General features: G+C 43.8%; 1 long non-coding RNA gene across 1 annotated transcript; it reads left to right on the top strand.

Annotated features, from left to right (window-relative positions):
- Positions 1–5,312: 5,312 nt before the first annotated feature.
- On the top strand, positions 5,313–17,070 carry LOC146405936 (uncharacterized). Its single transcript, XR_014839457.1, has 3 exons — positions 5,313–5,759; positions 11,606–12,943; positions 15,063–17,070. It is a non-coding gene; the product is annotated as an uncharacterized LOC146405936 (long non-coding RNA).
- The last annotated feature ends 2,451 nt before the right edge of the window (positions 17,071–19,521 follow it).

A 19,521-nucleotide genomic window follows, 5' to 3' on the forward strand; every position in this document is an offset into this window, starting at 1 on the left:
CATGGCGAAAAAGGAAAAAGAAAAAAAAAGATCTTTATAAGCAAAGAGATCTAAACAAGGGTTTAACATAAACTATTTCACAATTATAATCTTCACCACAGATTTTCTAGATGAAAGACAATTAGAACTGGAAATATAACGTCAACAATTATCCAAGCACTGATTTATTCTCTATTTATACTTTGAAGAAGCAGTCATAAAATAGAAAATAAAACCTAAAAACTAAAAAGAAGATATTCAAAAGGGATGGAAGAAGAAGTCAAGACATAGTTGTAATAAAGTACTCTAGAAAGATCATTGGGAAACCTAAAAAAAAATTGGAAACAGAAAAAGTTGTGGGCAGATTCTAATGAGAGTTACCATACAAACAAGACAACAATAACCAAAATATACAAAACTCCAGGAAAAATATCTTGCCTCTTAATGACTAAGGAGCAGAGTATATCAAAACTGTGCCAGGAAAGAAAGATAAATTTAAGATCAGTTTGAAGTTTGTAAAAACAGATTGAAATAAATAGAGATAATAAGGACGAAAAAGGCGCGCTATCATGCTGCATGTGCACTGACACCTGCCATTGCGTGGCAGAGAGAAAGCTGTCATATGGGGAGTCCTTTCTCTGAGATTCAAGTCCCAACTCCTGCCCCCACACCCCCACCACTAGGATTTTCCCCAGGGTCCTCACGCGCTTGCTGCAATCCTGAAAGGAGCCAGAAATATTCACAAAGAATTTACATCCCCACCCCCTCACCCTTTGGGCCACTAAATTTCCTTTCACTCCAGGATTATTTGTTTAGACAGAACTAAGCTCTGTAGAATCATACAGCTCATAAGTTTTGTTTTGTTTTGTTTCTGTTTTTTGCTTTGGGAGCTGCACTTGCAGCATATGGAAGTTCCCAGGCTAGGGGTTGAATTGGAGCTACAGCTGCCAGCCTATGCCACCATTACAGCAACACAGATCAGAGCCATATCTGTGACCTACACCACAGCTCACAGCAAGGAGGGATTATTAACACACTGAGCGAGGCCTGGGATCGAACCCGCATCCTCATGGTTCCCAGTCGGATTCATTTCTGCTGTGCCACAACAGGAGTTCCCAGATCATAAGATTTTAAACGAAAAGCAAAATTCTATTTTAATGGCAACTTGGCTGAAACAATGCTGAGACCCGCTATATTTGGGTCACAAAATACTTTGCTACCTTAAAGGAGAGACTATGCTGCTTCCTGTATAGCAGTTTACAGGAATTCAGCTGTTAAGAAACCGTTGCTATTCTATTGTTTTACTTATTTTCTACAAATAATTCCCCAGCCCAATCTATTATCACCGTATCATGATAACTTCTAGTGTTGTTTTTATTTTATTTTTATTTTTTTTGTTTCATTGAAGTATTGTTGATTTACAAGGTTACATCTTCTAGTGTTTAAAGTGCAAGTTAAGTTTTAGTACATCCAAAATACACCAAGGATGGAGTTCCCGTAGTGGTGCAGTGGTTAACGAATCCAACTAGGAACCATGAGGATGCAGGTTACATCCTTGGCATCTCTCAGTGGGTTAAGGATCCGGTGTTGCCATGAGCTGTGGTGTAGGTCGCAGACATGGCCCGGATTCTGTGTTGCTGTGGCTCTGGCGTAGGCCGGTGGCTACAGCTCCGATTAGACCCCTAGCCTGGGAACCTCCATATGCCACAGGAGTGGCCCTAGAAAAGGCAAAAAAAAAAAAAAAAAAAAAAAAAAGACCAAAAAAAACCAAAATATGCCAAGGACTATGGTATTGTGACTTACTTGCCAGAAAAGGACTTGTTTTTCTGTGGAAAATTCAGTTTTAGCTCTTTTTTAATTTTAATTTTAATTTTTTTGTCTTTTTTTAGGGCTGAAGCCCCAGCATATAGAGATTCCTAGGCTAGGAGTTGAATTGGAGCTGTAGCTGCCGGCCTACACAACAGGTGCAGCAACACAGGATCTGAGTCTCGTCTGCAACCTACACCATGCTCATGTCAACCCCGGATGCTTAACCCACTGGGTGAGGCCAGGGATCGAACCTGCGTCCTCATGGATACTAGTCAGATTCATTTCCACTGATCCACGAAGGGAACTCCAAGAAGGAGCACAATTTTAGATGCAAATGCTTACTCCAACTCAAAAGGATCTGAAGAATGATGTGGAAGTTTATTTATCAGCAGTAGAGCAGTAAGCCAGCACCCCAGGGTCACTTTGGTAAAAGGGAGAGACAGGGCCCGTCTCCCTCTCCTTTTCCATCAGAACGTGTGGAACAGATTCCCTTCTGCAGAAACAGGAGCTTTAAGAGCTGCAGGCTGAGGGCTGGAGCTGGTTTGGAAGCTGAGCCCTGCTGAGAGCAAAAGCAACGGTGGATATCCAGTTTGGGGGATCGTCATGGGAGCAGCGAGGGTACAAACCCCACTGAGGGAATAAGGAAGGAAACCGGCCCCAGCCCCAAACCTCTCTGGACGGATTGCTGAGGATGACAAAGACTAAATGCACCCACTTCTAGCTCTGGGCCCAAAGAACTGAGAGCAGACACTCAAGCAGCTATTTGTACATCCTCTTTCATAGCAGCGTTCCTCCCAAGAGCCAAAAGCTGGAAATGACCCAAAGGTCCATCAGTGGATGCATGAATAAACAGATTACGGTAGATGCGTACAATGGAATACTGTTTCGTCCTCAAAGGATGGATTCTGATGCAAGCTGCATTGTGGATGAACCCGGAAAGCAGGCTGAGTGAACTAAGCCAAACCCCAAAGGAGAAATACTGTATAATTCCACTTACATGAGGTACTAGACCAGGCAAACTCAAAGTAGTAGAAAGCAGAGATTCCTAGGGACTGGGAGAAGGGGATAATGGGAGTCTTTATGTATCTATCTGTCTATTTATTTATGTATTTTTGTCTTTTTAGGGCCACACCTGTGGTATATGGAAATTCCCAGGCTAGGGGTCGGATTGAAGCTGCAGATGCCAGTCTACACCATAGCCACAGCAACACGGGATCAGAGACACGTCTGTGACCTACACCACAGATCACAGCAATGCTGGATCCTTAACCCACGGAGAGAGGCCAGGAATCAATCCTGCATCCTCATGGATACTAGTCAGGTTCATTACCGATAAGCCACAATAGGAACTCTGGGAGTCATTATTGATGGGTACAGAGCTTTTGTTTGGGGCAATGACAATACATTTCTGGAAATGGATAGTTGTGATGACTCACAACATTGTGAAGTACTTACTGACTCTAAATTGTGCACCTCAAAGTTGGTAAAATGGTCAATTTTATGTTTTGTATATTTTACCACATCGAAACCAAAAATAAAATAAAGGCAGTAAATACTCAAAACTTGGAGAAAAAAAAAAGTACCACAAGTTCCCATGTCTGCCTGGCAGAGTGGTACCCTTCATAAATGCTCGTTTCTCTTTCTGCTCTGATCCCACCCTTTCAACCCATCCCATTCCCATGCTTAGCTCTCAGTGTAATCCATGACAGCCCATGTACTTCATTTATTCTTACTTCAAAGAAAGCTGTTGAAAACATTGTTGAAAAAGGTTGCAAAGTAGTTGCAGGACTTCATTCCAGGAGCTTCTTTTCTGTTACTGGTGTGGTCAGTTTCTCCCTCTCTACTTTCCCAACCACAGATCCACAGGAGCTTCATCATTAAAAAAAAACCCAACCAGTCAATCAACCAAATAACCAACCAACCACCTGATGGACCAACCAGCAAAAACCCTTAAACTCATATTCTCCTCCAATAACTGGCTCAGTTCTTTGCTCTTGCTCTTCTTCACCCCAAACGTGCCACAGAACTGCCTGTACTGTTTCTCTGCAACTCTACCCCCAACCACTGCCATCTGGCCACCCTCACTACCACACAACTGAAATAAATGACTGGCTCCAAGATTGCCAGTGGTCCCCCTTTGCTCAAACCAGGGGTCAGTCCTCACTTTCCTTGGCCTCGCTGTGGCATGTAGGGGTGACCACTTCTTTTTTTTTTTTTTTTTTTCTGCCATGCCTGTGGCATGTGGAAGTACCAGGCCAGGGATCCAACCCATGCCACAGCAGTGACAGAGTCAAATCCTTCATGACATGGCCATCAGGGAGCTCTAACCACTTCTTGACACACCATTTTTCCTTGGCTCTTTTGCTACCATTCTTCCTGGCTTTCCTCCTCCCTCATCGGCATTCCATCTTGGTCTCTTTTGCTGACTCCTTCCCCTGTATTCTAAAGTTTGAAGCCCATTTTCTTTCTACTTTTGTCCTTGGTGATCTCATCCTGCACCGTGGCTGTAAATGCCATTCATATGCTGACGACTTCCAAATTTATAACTCTGGCTCTGACCTTTCCCGTGAATGAACACCAGACTCATAAATTCATTTCGCCTACTGGACTTCTCCAAGACTGATAGGCATCTCGCATATAAGAGCTCTAAGAGAGAACTTTTTATCCCTCTTAATCTTCCCGCTCACAAACAAGCTCTTCCTACATCTTCCCCATTTAACGAAAGTAACCACCATTCACTCAGGTGCCCACGCCCAAACCCTACCGATAGGAAGTCTGCTTAAAACCCTCCAGGGGTTTCCTATTGCAGTCAGAATGAGTGACACACCTAGACAAAGTCTACTGGGCTGTCGTGATGTAGCCCCGCCCATCTGTGACATCATTTGGCACGCCCTCCCTCTCCCGCAGTGTGGGGCTTGGTGGGTCTTCTTTCTGTTCCCAGGACACCCTGAGCTCATCCTGCACCCGTGCCAGCTGTTCCACTGCCTGGACGGCCTTTTCCCCAGATGTGCATTCAGCTGATTCTTCCTTGTCTTTGAGGTCTCTGCTCAGATTAAATCTCCCCGGGGGAGACTTGCTTTCCCTTCCAGCCTAAAGTAATGCTTTCCCCACCCTTTCTTGTTGTATCCCCCTCTTTCATTTCTCAGAATAGATCATTATTGGCCATTATCTTGAGTATTACTTGGTTCGTTTTGTTTAGAGTTTCTGTTTTCTCCAATTAGAACGTAAGTTCCACGAGACAGAGAATGTCTTCTCTCTGGTTTATAGCTCTAACCCCGGGGACCAGAACATGCCTAGAATTTGAGATGCTTGATAAAAGTCTGAAAATAAATGAATAATTCTCTCCTTTAAGAAATGCATAGCTCATTGCCTTAGATATTGGTGACCTGGCACCTTGCTGACGCCCGAGTCTCTGTTGGCTTCAGCAGCCTTGGAAGCAGGCTGTCTCAGGGTCTCGGAGGGGCGGAGCCACATCAGGTGGAACATATATTTGTATTTACGCAACAGCCTTTGAGTTGGTGTGCACTTTGCCTTGGTGAGGTAGGGCAGGCAGGACGAATGGCCTGCTGAACCTCTGTGTCTGGAATGCTCTCTCTAATGAAACCCACAAGGAAGACTCCTCTTCTGCAGATTGCTAGCTCAAAAGCCCCATCTTCAGAGGCTCTGTCTGCTGGCAGGTGTCTGGGAATTGGAAATTGTCTCGTCTGGCTGCCTCTCACCAACCTCTTTCGGAAGCTGGTGAGGAAAACCACCTTGGGATTCATTTGGAAATGTTTCTTCTTCAAGGGAGCTTTAACACGGGCTGATTCGTGCGATGAATCTGGGGGAGAGACGGCAAAGATGAACAGTGAACCCTGGGATTGGAAATGAGGCCCTGGAGAAGACTGATGATGTCTGCCTGGATCCTGCCAAGGGCTACAGAGGAGATAAATCCCATCAGGCTGCACATGGCAGGGAATGCGCAGTAGTTGGTGAGTGTGGTTGTGGCCGTGTTGTCCCACTTGGACAAGGACAATTTTCCCAGACTGGCGTTCTTTGAAGGGGTGCGAGTCAACTGCAGTCAGCTCTAGACCTAGGAATGCATAGCAGGTAGTCATGAGGTTAGTGACCTCACGACCAGGTCCAGGCACTAAGCATGTGGGTTCTTTTGATCCTTACAGCAGTCCTATGGGACAAGAATATTACTGTTATCAATGGTATTATTGATAAATAACTCCTCCAAGGTTACATAGGAGGACGTTCCATGAACTCCTTGTCCCTGGACCCCGGGTTAGGAGTCCTTACCCAGATGATCTCTCTTCAGAGAGCCTGCGAACTCCAGACAATTGTATGTGAAAAATTTTTTTGGCTATGCCCACAGCAGGGAGAAGTTACTGGGTACCAGGGATCAAACCCACCGCCTGAGCTGCAGCACAAACAGTGCTGGATTTTGTTTTTGTTTTTGTTTTTTTTGTTTTTTTTTGTCATCGTCGTCATGCACCCACGACATATGGAAGTTTCCAGGCTAGGGGGCAGATTGGAGCTGTAGGTGCTGGCCTACACTGCAGCCACAGCAATGCTGCCCCGAGCCACATCTGTGACCTACACCACAGCTCATAGCAACACCAGCTCCTTAACCCACTGAGCGAGGCCTCACTTACCCGTCAGGTTTGTTACCCCTGAGCCACAAAGGGAACTCCAGCAATGCCCGATCTTTAACCCACTCAGCCACCAGGAAACTTCCTGCATGTGAAATTCTTTTTTTGTCGTCTTTTTGCCATTTATTGAGCCACTCCTGCGGGCATAGGGAGGTTCCCAGGCTAGGGGTCGAATCGGAGCTGTGGCCACCAGCCTACACCAGAGCCACAGCAACGAGGGATCCGAGCCTTGTCTGCAGTCTACACCATAGCTCACGGCAACGCCGGATCCTTAACCCACTGAGCAAGGCCAGGGATCAAACCTGCAACCTCATGGGTCCTAGTCGGATTTGTTAACCACTGCGCCACGATGGAAACTCCTGAAATTCTTCATCTTAAGCAAACATTTCTGGTGAGAGGGTCTATGATTTCTATCAAGTTTTCTAAGGGGCTGTAACCTCAGAAAATTAAGAACCACTAAGAAAGCGGACAAGGGAAAGAATGAAAGATTATAATCTGGCCTAGGGCAGTTTCTATACTTTTGTTTGTTTCTTTCATCTACTTGTTTACTCACCAAGAAAAAGACTTCATGAGCTTTGCTTCCTTAGCGTGTACAAAGAAAAAAGAAAACAGCTGGTATGTCAAAGATGCTTTTTAGGAGTGTCCGTCGTGGCTTAGCAGTTAGAGAACCAGACTAGCATCCGTGAGGTTGCGGGTTCGATCCCTGGCCTTGCATAGTGGGTTAAGGATCCGGTGTTGCTTTGAGCTGTGGTGTGGGTCACAGATGCAGCTTGGATCCCGAGTTGCTGTGGCTGTGGCGTAGGCTGGCGGCTACAGCTCCGATTTGACCCCTAGCCTGGGAACCTCCATATGCCGTGGAAGTAGCCCTAGAAGACAAAAAGACCAAAAAACAAAACAAAAAGATGCTTTTTAAAATTACATACCCCACCAAGAGCCACTAGCCACTCTAGACTATTTTCAAGGGCTCTGAGTTCTGTCCTCTGCTCTTCTCAGAAGCCTGAAGCATAATAGTTCTTTTTCCTTCATTGTTCAAATGAAAAAGTGCATACGGCTTTGTTTTCCTTAGGATAAAAGCCTAACACATGTGAAAGCTTTTTGATAGAGGAATATTTCTTGAATATATATCATGTGCCAGGCTCTCTGCTTCAACTGAGGCCACTAACATGTGTGAAAAAGTTCCTGACTCCAGGGTTTAATACTTGAATAAGAGAAATAGTTCAGTAAGAGCACATTTTCCTTCCTTTATAAAGAGTTTCTATAAATCAATATAAAAGATTAACTTTCCAGTGAAAAAATTGCAAAAGATATTAAGAAATAAGCCCCAGACAAGGAAATGCACAAGATCCATAAACATAAAACTATGCTTTACCTAATTCGTAGTGTGAAATACACAAAGTAAGGCTGAAATGAGATTGCAATAGCCTACTTTCGACTGGCAAAGATAGAAAATCTGGTAACTACTGTGTTGGCAAGGGATTGGAAAAAAACACTATCATGTGTATTACTGGTGGGAATATACATGAGTATAACACTTGGGAAAACAATTTGATCATATTCATCCAAAATTTAAAATCAAAGAGACAGGGAGTTCCTGCTGTGACTCAGTGGGTTAAGAATCCGATTAGTATCCAGGAAGATGAGGTTCCATCTCTGGCTGCACTCAGTGGATTAAGGATCTGGCGTTGCTGTGGCTGTGGTGTAGGCCGGCAGCTGTAGCTCTGATCTGACCCCTAGCCAGGGAACTTCCGTATGCTGTGGGTGCAGCTGTAAAAAAGCGAAAAACAAATAAACAAAATGAATAAAATCAAAGGGACAGAAGTGCCAGTGGAAAGAGTTCTCAAAGCTTAAACAATCCGAGCAACAAAATAAATAAAAGAGTGTTGGAATTATAACCTAGGAATGAAATACATATCCGTGAGTCCATCCTGATATAAGGAAATGAGTAAACAAATAAACGGGAAGAAGAGACACATTTCCTCTGCAGACGAATTCCAATTTATGTAAAAATTCTGCCCTCGAGGAGATGGAACGTAACACCCAACATCTTAAGACTTGCTACATTCAATGGCTTCCTTCCAAGAGTACCGCAGGGAAAGCGGTGGGCAGTGACTTCAGAGAAGTGTGACACACGCCGCTGCAGCTAGATGATCAAAGCCAACGTCAGTGGTGATAAGTTATGTTGATAGGATATACCCTTGATATGATGTGCTAAAAATGTCAATTTACTTCTGTGGTCTTCCTCCCCAAAGATACGTAACCCCTCTCTAATCATAAGAAGAACATCAGACTAATTCCAAGAGAGGGACTTTCTACAAAATACCTGACCCGTACCTCTCTGTGTATTTCCAAGGAGGAGCTAACGAGTAAAGGGACAAAAAAAGGGACAAGGGACAAGTCATAGGATCAGTGGGTGACAAGGAGGCTAAGCCGAGATGGGCAACTCTACACTCCCAGGGACAGCAATCCGTGGGTGCCTCTTTTCTGGAAGTATCCCATAGAAGACGATAAGACAGGCCACATAGATCTGGGGTTTGTGCATTGAATGGAATAGATAAGACTCAGGGCTCTGGAGTTGAGGACCAGAGAGCAGGGAAGTGATGTGGCAGCCAACAAGGGACAGGAGCAGGACCTGGAGGAGCTGGGGGGTGGGGGGGAGTGCTAAGGGGCAGGAGCTCCCGATTTGGTTGAAGAATGTTGGTGGTGGGAGGCCAGAGAGAAATTTGGGCTCTTCTCGAAGCATGGGCTTAGAAGGTGTTCGATCTGAAGGCTCTGCCGTGATAAAGTGTGGTGCACACAGCTCAGCAAGTCCTAAGCCATTCTTCAGCAAGGCAAAAGCAGAGGTAAAGAGGTGGGGAGACGTGAAGGGTGGGTGAGAAATGTGAAATAATCCTGCTTGGTTAGTGTGGAAGGTCTGCGTAGGGGTTATTTGGGGACGTAAACTGGAAAAGATACATTGAAGCCAGATTTGTCAAGTTTCTGATCTGGAGAAGAGGTGTCTGTACACAGTGCGGATAATGTTTTCTTGGAGTTCTCTTGTGGTTGCTGCTGTGACATGGGTTTGATCCCTGGCTCGGGAACTTCCACATGCCGTAGGCACTGCCAAAAACAAAAACAAAAACAAACCATGATATCTTGTTGTTCAAGTCCAACCTTGAGTCAGAGGCTATGAATATATGTGTGGAGATCACAGAGGTGGAAGTGGAAGATTTCTAGCTGAGGGACAGCTCTCCTGATTTTTTCTAAAAGAGGTCAGTGGCCTTAAGAAAAAAGCAAGAGGAGCTGCTATGGATTAAGAGGATCTTAAAGAGTAAAACAGCCACATAAACTATTTGCCTCTTCTGGTTACTGACTCAAACAAACCAACTAAAAAAACAGTTTTGTGAAATAGGGAAATCTGCATGAATTGTAATTTTAATAATATTGAGGAATTAATTTTTTTAGGAATGACAATGATACAGTCAGGTAGAGAATGTCTGTATATTTTTTTTTTTTGGCCCAGCCCATGGCATGCAGAAGTTCCCAGGCCAGGGATCGAACCCACGCCACAGCTGTGACAAAGTCAAAACCTTAAATGCTAGGCCACCAGGAAACTCCTGAGAATGTCTATATTCTTTTTTTGTTGGTGGTGGTTTTTTTTAGGTCTGCACTCACAGCACAGGGAAGTTCCCAGGTTGAAACAGAGCTACAGCCACCAGCCACAGCAGCACAGGATCCGAACCGTGTCCAAGCGAGGCCAGGGATTGAACCCACAACCTCATGGTTCCTAGTCGGATTTGTTTTCCTGTGCCATAAAGGGAAGTCCAAGAATGTCTATATTCTTTTTTTTTTTTTTTTGTCTTTTTGCCATTTTCTTGGGCCGCTCCCACAGCTTATAGAGGTTCCCCAGCTAGGGGTCAAATCGGAGCTGTAGCCACCGGCCTATGCCAGAGCCACAGTAATGCGGGATGGTCATGGCAATGCTGGATCCTTAACCCACTGAGCAAGGCCAGGGATCGAACCCGAAACCTCATGATTCCTAGTCGGATTCGTTAACCACTCACCACGACGGGAACTCCATAATGTCTATATTCTTAAGTATGAGAGGCTCAAATGACATGATATCCAGAATTTGCTGTAAAGAAGCAGGAAAATTAGGATAGATGAAGAAATGTACAGATTTTGAAAAATTGTTGAATCTGGGGTTTGTTGCACTATGCTCTCTGCTGAGTATGTCTGAAAGTTTTCATAATATATACTTTTTTTTTTTTTTTGTCTTTTTGCCTTTTCTAGGGCCCCTCCCGCGGCATATGGAGGTTCCCTGGCTAGGGGTCGAATTGGAGCTGCGCCATGACAGGAACTTCGATATATACATTTTTTAAAATAACAGCTGATAGGAGTTCCCTTCGTAGTTCAGTGGTTAATGAATCTGACTAGGAGCCATGAGGTTGCGGGTTCGATCCTGGCCTCGCTCAGTGGGTTAAGGATCTGGCATTGACATGAGCTGTGATGTAGGTCACAGACATGGCTCGCATCCCTCGCTGCTGTGGCTGTGGTCTAGGCCGGAGGCTACTGCTCTGATTCCATCCCTAGCATGGGAATCTCCATATGCCACAGGTGTGGCCCTAAAAAGACAAAAATAAATAAATAAATAAGAGCTGATAAAAGAGTGCGGTCAAGTGTAGAATTACAAAGGTTGATTCCACCTGTGATCCCAGGTGAGTAAGAGCCCCAAGTGACACGGCAGGCAGGGCATGTAGGCGGGATGGGAGGGGTGGTAGTGGAGGTGAGCGGGCTGCCCTTCATTCTGAGGCAGAGCCAGGGTGGCCGACTTGCAGCTGAGAATGGGGATTTGAGCCCTGGAGGGTTGGTTCATTTTCTCCCGCTTGTTCAGTTGCTGGGAAACCCTGAGTCTCCTTCCGCTGGCGTTAACGCCCTGCTCTCCAGCCCTCCACCCGGATAGGCTGGGTGATGGAAGAAACAGAAGCCCCCACTCCACTTGTGTGTTTGTGGCTCCTTAGCAGTTCTTGCCACTCTTCTGCGGGAGTGTGATAAACAGCGATTACGAGTAAAGCTTACCATGTTGTTTTTCCCGAGATCAAAACTCCAGCTCCCCTCTGTTAACATAAGCCATCAAAAGTTGATCTGTATTTCATTTTCCCGGGTGGTCTTGGTTGACATCTTGCCCTTTCGCCTCACCCTAGGAACTTGGGAACCCAGTCTTTTGTTCCATCTGCTTCTAAGACAGCCCGCCTCCCGCTGCTGGCCCGGGTTCCAGCCTGGATTCTGTGTTTTGAAACCTCGTCTAATGTTACAGAGAACAAGAGAGCCTTACATTTCATGTGAATATTCCGCATGTGTCCTGGCCACATTCGTGAACAATTGGTCTGCATTCATGAGAAAGCTGCAGAGCGGGGAGCCAGGCTAAAAATGTGACCCCTCCCTGCCCCCACTTCTTAAAGGATCTCCTAGACTGGAGACTGTACTGCTGCTTGAAATAAGGGAACCCACCTTAGGCAAGTGTAGAGGTTCAGAGGACTGGTGATCTGGGGTCCCAGTGAATGCACCCCGCCTGGTGGGGACTTTCCCTGGAGGTGGAATTGGGGGTGGGGTGGGGTGGGGGTGGGGGGGTCTAGACAAAAGTGGTAACAGCGCGAGGGAACCTGAGCTCACTGTGTTTTGAAAGCACATTTGCACGCTGGAATTCTTCCCGAAGGCCGTTTATCTTTCTGCAATAATGAGCACGAACTTCTGGCCAGTCCGCCCCGTCTGAAGAATGTGTTCCTCTGGCACCTGCAAGGTGGGGCTTTCCCAGAAATGTACACATGTTCCTCGGGGCCACGTGCTGGGCACCAGTCACAACGCGCGGGGCAGCACGGAGGCCGGGGGAGGGGCGCAGCAAGTTCAAGTGCCCCTCCTACCGGGTCATCTCAACCTGGACCCATCCTCTCACTGCACGAAGAAACACGTTGCTTTGCTGCTTACCTTCTGGCACTCTCAGGCTACGGGGCAATAGTGTTTGAAACTTAACAGTCCTTTGAAACTTCATGTCATTGTCCTTCATGTCCCTGGAAGTCTGAAGTCTGATGCTGTTGAAAATCCTAGGAAAGCTGGATCCAAATCATAAAACACAGCTTGTATGCAGAATCTCTACGATGTGGGCATCTTGAATTCATTACGCCCATGGTTTTATAAGGTATATTTAATGTGTACATACTAAAGCGAATATAAACTTTAAGATTCATTTTGCCCGAGAGGAAGAAAAGGATGAGAGGAAATTAAAGTTGTGCCCTGGCACATTCTCGGTGGTGGAGTCTCCGTCTGTGCAGCCGACATACTTGGATTCCAGTGGTTGGAACAGCGCCCCCTCTCGGGTCAGCCCTTCTTTGAGAGCGAGCTTCTTTCTCCGGAGGCTGGCGATCTTGTTTTCATAGGTTCTGGCTCATTGACAACTAAGAAGCTGCTAAGATGAAGCTACCTCATGGCTTGAAGCAAAATTGTTCACATTTTTCAAGCCTATGGATGAAATAATACATCTAAAGGTCTGGGACTGTTGCTTATCTGTGCGTGGGCATTTATCAATCATGCCGGAGCCTTCTCGGAGATGGGTTCAAAGATAAGCTCGTTCAGATCTGATCGTGAAATTCTAGCCTGAGAAAGCCGACTTGAAAAGCTCTGTTTATGCGCCCTTGCTTTTCAGGGAGGCAGAACTCCCTGAACTCACTGACAGAAGCTCTGATGAAATGCAGGGCAGTCTTAGGTCTCCTTGGCCTTCTGTCACCCTTTAATATTCTTAAAGTCACTTGCAGTCCTTGAAAATGCCAGGAAGGGAGTTCCCGTCGTGGCTCAGTGGTTAAGGAATCCGACTAGGAACCATGAGGTTGTGGATTCGATCCCTGGCCTTGCTCAGTGGGTTAAGGATCTGGCGTTGCGGTGAGCTGTGGTGCATGTTGCAGAGGCGGCTCAGATCTGGCGTTGCTGTGACTCTGGCATAGGCCGGTGGCTACAGCTCTGATTAGACCCCTAGACTGGGAGCATCCATATGCCGCAGAAGCGGCCCTAGAAAAGGCAAAAAGACAAAAAAAAAGAAAGAAAGAAAGAAAGAAAATGCCAGGAAGAAGTAAGTTGTATGTGATGACTCTGTGGATAAAATAAATCAATATGTGTAAAATATTACATATAAAATAAATCAACATATGTAAATACTATATATATAAATAAATCAATATATGTAAAATACTATAGCTAAAATTTGGGAGTTCCTGTTGTGGCTCAGCCGTAAAAAGAACCTGACCAGTATCCATGAAGACTTGGGTTCAATCCCTGGCCTCGCTCAGTGGGTGAAAGTATCCAGCATTTCCGTGAGCTGCGATGTAGGTTGCAGACACGGCTCCGACTCCACGTTGCTGTGACTGTGGTGTAGGCCTGAGGCTGCAGCCCCGATTTGACTCCTAGCCTGGGAACTTCCATATGCCGAGAGTGCAGCCCTAAAAAAAGATTTTAAAAATTATATATATAAATGCAATATAGAAATATGTAAAATACTATCCATAAAATAAAGTAAATCTATATATGTAAAATCAGGACACGTATAAGGGCGATTGATGCATGATAAATGTATATATCATTCGTTTGGAATACAATGTGCTCTCATCTATCATCACCTACTGAGAGACACTGGATTTGAATCCTGGCCCTGCCACTTGGTAGCCATGTGATTTCAGATAAGGTAAACAATCTTTATCACAGTTTCTTCATCTGCACAACAGGAAGAATAATATCTCTTAATAGTATTTTGAGGATTAAATGAGTGAATAGCAAAACTTAGAACACAGCACACAATAAGTGCTCGGTGAGGGTTGACTATTATAACTAGTGCATCTGGGAAGAGATACACTGAAATGTTAACAGTAGCATATCTGAGTGGTAGAATCATGGATGGATGGCTTTGTCCCTCCGTGTTGGGTAAGTTTAAACTTCCTCCGGGACAGGAGCCTCCTTTCTTGGCCTTCATAATCTTTGTGTGCCTAACCCTTGTGCCTCCCTGGTAGTAGCTGCTCAATAAATATTGAACTCGGCTGTGAGCAGCACACACTGGCGAATCAGCTTCTCTCCCAAGCATCCATCTTCATTGTCTCATGTGTTCATAACATTTAGTAAGCTTCTAGAACAAAATTAGTAAAGTGAGATGAAATAAAGCTCGGTAAATAGCAACCATCATAAACACGTTTCTCACACAACTGTGCATCTTTTCCAAGACTCCTTGAGGGCTTAGATAATAGGTGTGGACTTGCCCTTTCAACTGAGGCCCCTTTGTAAGCCTGTACTATGTGGTTTGCCATAAAAATAACAAACTACTAGTTAATCATCTGCATATGTAGTCCACATATGGGTAGCGTCCCCCCCTCCAAGAATGGTAGGTAAATGGAATTTATGGAAGTCAGACCTCTGGACAGGCAATGAGATTGGCAGTCATGATAAACAAACAGCAAAAAAGCAGGATAATTGGAAAGTACATATGGTATGATTCCATAGGCATGTAAATTACATCTGTAAATCTGTAGGTACATGTATATATAGAATGTCTTCCATGTAAGTGGAGTTTATCCCTGGATAGTAAAACTTGGGGTAATTTTTTTCTCTTCTTTTTTTTCTATGCAGAAAAATGTGGGCACACACTTATCATATGTGAGAAAAAGGAAAAAGAACCACTGACTTTCAATGAAGAGCTTAATAAAAGGAACTGCTCTCAGAGACTTCAAAAACTAACTGTAAGGAAAAAACTGAGGATATAAAGTCTGATGTCTCATAGGGTTAGCAAATTAAAGTACAGGATACTCTACAGCACAGGGAACTAGATCTAGTCCCTCGTGATGGAACATGATGGAGGATAATGTGGGAAAAAGAATGTATATATATATATGTATGACTGGGTCACTTTGCTGTACAGCAGAAATTGACAGAACATTGTAAATCAACTATAATAAAAACATTTCAAAAGACAAAATAAAATACCAGGATACTCAGTTAAATCTGAAGTTTGATAACCAATGAGAAGTGTATCTCATGCAATATTTGGGACATCACCTCTTTTCTTCTATAGAAAAGTAGAAGAGGCAATACTCCTATCATTGTTTATACTTCTTTTCATGCTTTTTTCTCTAAGTAGGTTTTATTTCACACAGCCAAATTCATACTGTGTGTGTACAGTTTTCATTCATTTACCACCTTTGTGTTTAATTTCTACTGTGGATCAGGCATTGTGTTAAGCATTGGGAATATCCCGGAGTAATACACCATTGACTTTGCTACCACTAAACATAAAATCATTTTTTATTACATGGTTTTTGTTTTTGTTTTTTTTTTTTTGTCTTTTTGCCATTTCTTGGGCTGCTCTTGCGGCATATGGAGGTTCCCAGGCTAGGGGTCGAATCGGAGCTGTAGCCGCCGGCCTACGCCAGAGCCACAGCAACGCAGGATCCGAGCCACGTCTGCAACCTACACCACAGCTCACGGCAATGCCGGATCATTAACCCACTGAGCAAGGGCAGGGATTGAACCCGCAACCTCATGGTTCCTAGTCAGATTCGTTAACCACTGCGCCACAGCGGGAACTCTTAAATGGTTTTTCTATAAAACAATTTACATGAATGTATAATCTGTCACCAAGTTGGTATATTTCATTTTCCTTAACAAGTCTTCTATTGCAGATTAACTTATTCATTCATTTACATGTTGGCTTTTTGCTATTGTGAATGACACTGTTTCGAATGTCTTTTTGTGTGTGTGTTTTTAGGGCTGCACCTGCGGCACATGGAGGTTCCCAGGCTAGGGGTTGAACTGGAGCTGCAGCTGCTGGCCTACGCCACAGCCACAGCAACGCCAGATCCTTAACTCACTGAGCCAGGCCAGGGATCAGACTGGAAAACTCATGGTTACTAGTCGGATTAGTTTCTGCTGCGCCATGACAGGAACTCCAGCACTGAATGTCTTTGTGCATCAAGCTTTTCTCATGTTTTAGCAGTTTTTTTTTTTAATTTTAGGATAGATAGAATTTCATATTTATTTTTATAGAAAAGTTAATTTACCAGAAAGACAAAAGTCTGGATATCTTGACTACTTACATTGTTTGATCATCTTCTTTATCATATATGTGCCTACTAATTTTATTTGCTAGATTGTCTGTTTACCTTTAGGGTGATATTTTAAGTGATTTTTCTTATCCACTTATAAACCATATAAAAAAGGCTGTTAACTTTGTGTCATATTTGTTATTTGCATTTTTCAGCCTGTTGGTGTTCCATTTTTGGTTATTGGTTTTAGTTTTATTTTGACCTAGAGCAATTTAACATCATATCTAGTAAAATCTGTTCATCTTTTGATTTTTTTTAAAAGTACTTCTCAGTATAGAATGTCATTTTTCTGTCCAGATGTTAACTATCTAATTAATTCTATGTTATTATATTTTACATTTTAAAATATATTAAATCACAAATCATCTGGAATTATTTTGCTGTAGACTAGTAGTGAATAGCAAATAGGATTTTTTCCCCAAATGACCTACCAATTATTCCCAAAGAAAACTCTGTTTATCTTTCTCATTGATTTTTGCGATGCCTTTTTATCATACATTGAATTTTCTTATATAATAAAGTTTATCTCGGGATTTTATATAATATTCCTCTAATCTGTCTGTTTAGTTTAATACCATTATCACACTTTTCTATATTATAAAATCTAATAGCATTGCATTATAAAGCATTATAGTATTATATTATAAAGTGTATAGGAATTTCCATTGTGGCTCAGTGGGTTAAGAACCCAACTTACTGTTCCTGAGGATGCGGGTTTGATCCCTGGCCTTGCTCAGTGGGTTAAGGATCTGGTGTTGGTGTAAGGGGCAGTGTAGGTAGCCGATGGGGCTCAGATCTGGGGTTTCTGTGGCTCTGGTGTAGACCAGCAGCTGCAGTTCTGATTCGACCCCCATCCTGGGAACGACCATATGCCCTGGGTGTGACCGTAAAAAGAAAAAAAAAAAAAAAAAAAAAAGGATATAGAATGCAATTATTATAGCTTTACAACATATATATTTCTAAGTGTTCATTATTCTCTTAATTTTCTACTTTCTGAACAGTTCTACAAAACTTCTATTGAGATTTGAGTTGAAATAGCATGAAAGCGATAAATGAATTTGATAACAAGGAGCAATTCTCCACCTTGGGGCATAGAATCTGTCTATTTTTCCATTTCTGCTCCTATATGTTGACAAAATTTTAGATGTCCCTCCTTTCACCTTCTTTTAGGAAGTTTACACCTGGCTTTCTCCCGTCTCTCAAGACTTCCTCAGCCTCCCCTCTTCCTCCTCCCTGGCCCTCTCCAGGGCCGATAGGCTGTCCACTGCTTGAGCACTGACTCATGTACAGACGGGGGCTGATTTGCAATGGCTCCACTTACTGTTTTTTGACTTTTTATTTATTTATTTATTTGGTTTTTAGGGCTGCACCCACAGCATAGGGAAGGTCCCAGGGTAGGGGTCGAATCAGAGCCACAGCTGCCAGCCTATGCCACAGCCACAGCAACGCAGGATCCGAACCTCCTCTGCGACCTACACCACAGCTCACGGTAATGCCGGATCCTTAACCCACTGAGCGAGGCCAGCGATTGAACCCGCAACCTCATGGTTCCTAGTTGGATTTGTTTCCGCTGCGCCATGACAAGAACTCCACATTTTTTTTGACTTTATGGATGTAGGAAAATTCATGTGCATTTAGTAGAAACTGTACTTAGAATTTTTTTTTTTTTTTTTTTTTTTTTGGTCATTTTAGGGCTGAACCTGTGGCATATGGAAGTTCCCAGGCTAGGGGTCGAATCGGAGCTGCAACTCCTGGCCACAGCCACAGCCGCAGCAACACCAGATCCAAGCCACGTCTGTAAACTACTCCACAGCTCACAGCAATGCTGGATCCTTAACCCACTGAGCCAGGCCAGGGATGGAACCTGCATCCTCGCAGATACTAATCGGGTTCGTTACCACTGAGCCACAACAGGAACTCCATGTACTTAGGATTTTGAACTTGGACCTTTCCAGGCTAAAGGCGAGCTGTACATCTTCCCTCCTGAGGCTGGGCAGTGGCAGCCTCGGCTCAGTCCGTCAGGCCACCGTGAGGAGAAACAACCCACAGGATTAGAACAACTCTGTATCCACACAACCATTCTGTTCTGCACTTTCAGGACGGTGTTCAATAAATTACATGAGATTTTCAACACTTTATTACAAAATGAGCTTTGTGTTGGATGATTTTGTTCAATTGTAGGCTAATGATGTGTTCTGAGCACGTTGAAGGTAGGCCAGGCTAAGCTATGACGTTCTGTAGATCGATTGTATTAAACACACTTTCTTTTTTGTTTTATTTTGTTTTTGTCTTTTTAGGGCCACACTCGCAGCATAGGAAAGTTCCCAGGCTAGGGGTCAAATCGGAGCTGCAGCCTCAGGCCTATACCACAGTCACAGCAATGTGGATTCAGAGGCGTGTCTGCAACCTACATCACAGCTCACGGAAATGCTGGATACTTTAACCCACTGAGCGAGGCCAGGGATCGAACCCACATTCTCATGGCTACTAGTTGGGTTCGTTACTGCTGAGCCGCAGTGGGAACTCCTGAATGCATTTTTGACTTCACAATATTTTCAATTTATGTTTGGCTCATGGGGATGTAACCTCATGGTAAGTCGAGTAAGATCTATATTGTCTCAAACTACCCACATCTTGTCTTGAGTTTTAAAGTTAGATTTTAAGCTCTGTGAGAACAAGAACCTTAAATTTACACCTATTACAACCACATAGTGTTTTACGCTTTGTTCGTGTTCTTTAAATATTCATTAAATGAGTAAAAGAGCAAATGGCAAGCACAGAATAAGAAATGTCCTAGTTTGCTTGTTTGTTTTGATGCTACGAAAATACAATGAAAGCATTTGTTAGTTTTCTAGTGTAAGTAAACTCCATCTGTGAATACGAAAAAATATAAAAAATATTTTTATAGTTTGTAAAAATATTGTAAAAGCTTTCAGCACCTTCATCCATCTGTTCCCCCAGGTTTTTTGGAGGTTAATATTTCTGAC

The sequence above is a fragment of the Sus scrofa genome, chromosome 1 (assembly GCF_054392235.1).
Source record: "Sus scrofa isolate SSC_HxYL_T2T_F1_AM1 chromosome 1, Sscrofa_HxYL_maternal_Yorkshire_Landrace_v2.0, whole genome shotgun sequence".
NCBI classification, from domain to species: Eukaryota; Metazoa; Chordata; class Mammalia; order Artiodactyla; family Suidae; genus Sus; species Sus scrofa.